The sequence below is a fragment of the Gossypium hirsutum genome, chromosome A01 (genome assembly GCF_007990345.1).
Source record: "Gossypium hirsutum isolate 1008001.06 chromosome A01, Gossypium_hirsutum_v2.1, whole genome shotgun sequence".
NCBI lineage: Eukaryota > Viridiplantae > Streptophyta > Magnoliopsida > Malvales > Malvaceae > Gossypium > Gossypium hirsutum.
In genome coordinates this window covers 65,746,542-65,750,715 of record NC_053424.1, presented here as the reverse complement: position 1 = coordinate 65,750,715, position 4,174 = coordinate 65,746,542, and positions in this window count along the sequence as shown.

Sequence of the window (4,174 nt, the reverse complement as noted above, 5' to 3'; positions counted from 1 at the left end):
TGAAGATATAAAAATGTTCGTTGGCGTTCTTGAAATACGAGAGTTCGTAGTACTTGTCGAGCGAGCTTGTAAAGCCGAAGAGCTTAGAAAAGAAAACAAAAAGTTGATGAGGGAACTGGAGAGTTTCGTAAAAGATCTTCGGGAAAGTCTCTTCAACAGGCATCGAAGAAATTTCGAGATGATGTGGGCTGGTCGAGAGGCACTTCGGGCCTTTTTAGACGATATCGTGATCGACCCCCTGTGGGTACACGAGGCACTTCGGTCGCCAGTGTTGGGAATGAACGTCGAGACAGAACGAAATGTCGATATTGCGGTAAATGGCATTCGGGGAGTTGTAGATTCCCTGACCGCTCCTGTTACAAGTGCGGATCGGTTGACCACTTCATTAAAGATTGCCCGAGGTTGTCTGAACAGAATGTAAATCAGAGTGGGAAACCGGGTGCTACCACTGCTCGAGGTAGACCATCTGGAAATACGGGCAATGCTGGTGGTGGTCAGAGAGGATCTAGAGATGCTACGACCAGATCCGAGGCTCGTGCGCCTGCTAGAGCTTATGCTATACGTGCCCGCGAGGATGTTTCTTCGCCTGATGTTATTACCGGTACTTTTACTCTCTTGGATACTAATGTAATTGCTTTGATTGACCCCGATTCTACTCATTCTTACATATGTGAAACCTTAGCATCCAGTAAGACTTTACCTATTGAGTCTACTGAGTTCGTAATTCGGGTGTCATATCCCTTGGGTCGTTACGTGCTTGTCGACAAAGTGTGTAAGAAATGTCCCCTAGAAATTCGAGGTTCCTGTTTTCCGGCGGACTTGATGCTTTTGCCGTTTGATGAATTTGATGTTATTCTTGGTTTGGATTGGTTGACCGCGCATGATGCGGTTGTGAATTGCAAAAGCAAGACTATTGATTTGAGGTGCGCAAATAACGAAGTAATCCGAGTTGAGTCTATGGACTTGGAGGGGATGCCAGCTGTAATATCAGCAATGTTGGCCCAGAAATATGTAAGAAAAGGGTGCGAAGCATACCTTGCGTAGGTACTGGATGACAAAGAATTAGACAAGAAACCCGAATATGTGCCGGTGGTTTGTGAATACCCGGATGTTTTTCCTGAAGAATTACCGGGTTTACCACCTGTTCGGGAAGTAGAGTTTGGTATTGAGCCTGTACCTGGGACTACGCCGATTTCGATAGCTCCGTATCGTATGGCACCAACCGAGTTAAAAGAGTTGAAAGCTCAGTTGCAAGAATTGACGGATAGAGGTTTTGCTCGACCAAGTTTCTCACCTTGGGGTGCACCAGTATTGTTCGTGAAAAAGAAGGACGGAACCATGAGGTTGTGCATTGACTATCGTCAACTGAATAAAGTGACGATAAAGAACAAATATCCGTTACCGCGTATCGATGATTTGTTCGACCAACTGAAGGGAGCCTCAATGTTCTCAAAAATAGATTTGAGATCGGGCTATTATCAGTTGCGAATTCGAGATTCAGACATACCCAAAACTGCCTTCAGAACGAGATATGGTCACTACGAGTTCTTAGTGATGCCGTTTGGGCTCACTAATGCCCCTGCGGTATTTATGGATTTGATGAATTGGATCTTCAGACCATATTTGGATCGGTTCATAGTTGTGTTCATTGATGACATCTTAGTCTATTCAAGAGATGAGACCGAACATGCTGAGCACCTGAGACTGGTGTTGCAAATTTTGCGGGATAAGCAGTTATATGCTAAGTTCAGTAAGTGTGAGTTCTGGTTAAGAGAGGTTAGCTTCTTGGGTCATGTGGTATCCGCATCGGGTATTCAAGTTGACCCGAGCAAAATTTCAGCCATACTTAACTGGAAGCCTCCAAGAAATATTACCGAAGTTCGGAGCTTTTTGGGGCTCACCGGTTATTACCGACGATTTGTCAAAGGTTTCTCGATGATAGCCACACCAATGACGAAGCTACTTCAAAAGGATGTTAAGTTCGAATGGACGGAGAAATGTCAAAAAAAGTTTCGATCAACTGAAAACTCATTTGACTGAAGCTCCAATTTTAGTGCAACCCGAATCAGGCAAAGAGTTTGTCATTTATAGTGACGCATCCCTACTTGGGTTGGGTTGCGTATTGATGCAAGAAGGTCGAGTTGTGGCCTATGCGTCGAGACAATTAAAGCCACATGAGAAAAATTATCCGACCCATGATCTTGAACTAGCTGCCATCGTATTTGCTTTAAAAATATGACGACATTACTTATTTGGTGAAAAGTGCCATGTATTTTCGGATCACAAAAGTCTCAAATATTTGATGACTCAAAGAGACTTAAATCTGCGACAAAGACGTTGGCTTGAGTTGTTGAAAGATTACGAGCTTGTCATTGATTACCACCCGGGAAAGGCTAATGTAGTTGCGGACGCCTTAAGCCGGAAATCATTGGTTGCTTTACGAGCAATGAATGTGCATTTGTCTGTTCTACCTGACAATGTGTTAGTTGCTGAATTAAAAGCCAAACCATTATTGATTCATCAAATTCGTGAAGCCCAGAAAGTTGATGATGAATTGGTTGCAAAACGGGCTGAGTGTGCTCCGAACAAGGAATCGGAGTTTCAAATTGATGATGATGATTGTTTGAGGTTCAGAAGTCGTTTGTGTGTTCCAAGGAGTTCGGAACTCATTTCGATGATTCTGAACGAAGCCCATTGTAGCCGAATATCAAGTCACCCGGGGAGTACGAAAATGTACAACGATTTGAAACGTTGGTTTTGGTGGCATGGTATGAAACGAGACGTCTCCGACCTTGTTTCGAGATGTTTAATATGTCAACAAGTGAAAGCGGAACATCAAGTGCCTTCAGGATTACTTCAGCCGATCATGATACCCGAGTGGAAATGGGATCGAGTCACAATGGACTTTGTGTCCGGACTGCCATTGTCAGCAAGTAAGAAGGATGCGATTTGGGTTGTTGTCGATAGACTGACTAAGTCGGCTCACTTTATCCCCGTGTGTATGGATTTTTCATTGGATAGACTAGTTGAATTGTACGTTTCTCAGATTGTGAGATTACACGGGGTACCTATTTCTATCGTGTCGGATAGAGATCCGAGATTCACCTCGCGATTTTGGAGGAAATTGCAAGAAGCTTTGGGTACCAAGCTGCATTTTAGAACTGCTTTTCATCCCCAAACCGATGGTCAATCTGAGCGGATAATTCAGATACTTGAGGATATGTTGAGATGTTGCATCCTCGAGTTCAGTGGTTCATGGGAACGGTATTTACCTTTGATTGAATTCGCTTACAATAATAGTTTTCAATCAAGTATTAAGATGGCACCTTACGAGGCTTTGTACGATCGTAAATGCCGTACACCATTGTTTTGGACCGAGCTCGGTGAAAGTAAAATTTTCGGAGTTGATTTGATTAAGGATGCCGAACAGAAAGTAAAGGTAATCCGTGAAAGTCTGAAAGCAGCCACAGATCGTCAAAAATCGTATGCGGATTTGAAACGAAAGGACATTGAATATCAGGTGGGAGATAAAGTGTTCCTTAAAGTTTCGCCTTGGAAAAAGGTACTCAGGTTTGGCCGTAAGGGCAAGTTGAGCCCGAGATTCATTGGGCCGTACGAAATCTCCGAACGAGTTGGTCCGGTTGCGTATAGATTGATTTTGCCCCCTGATCTTGAAAAGATTCACGACGTCTTTCATGTTTCGATGCTTCGACGCTATCGATCTGATCCATCGCATATAATTAGCCCATCAGAGGTTGAAATTCAAGCCGATATGAGTTATGAAAAGAACCGATGCGTGTCCTAGCTCGTGAAGTGAAAGAGTTGCGAAACAAAAGGGTTCCGTTAGTTAAGGTGTTATGGCTCAAACACGGGATCGAGGAACCTACTTGGGAAACCGAGAGCTCGATGAAAGAACGATACCCAAACCTATTTACCGGTAAGATTTTCGGGGACGAAAATTTCTTAAGTGGGGGAGAGTTGTGACAGCCCAAAATTGACCCTAGTCGGGAAGTGGTTTCGGGACCACAAAACCGAGTCATAAAAATAATTGATTTCCATATTCTATGCTTATTATGTGTGTACATGAGTATGTGGAAGTTTCATTCTCCAATTTTGCCAATTGCATGAGAAATTATTAAATAGGGATTGATGTGAGACATGGTGAAAATATGAT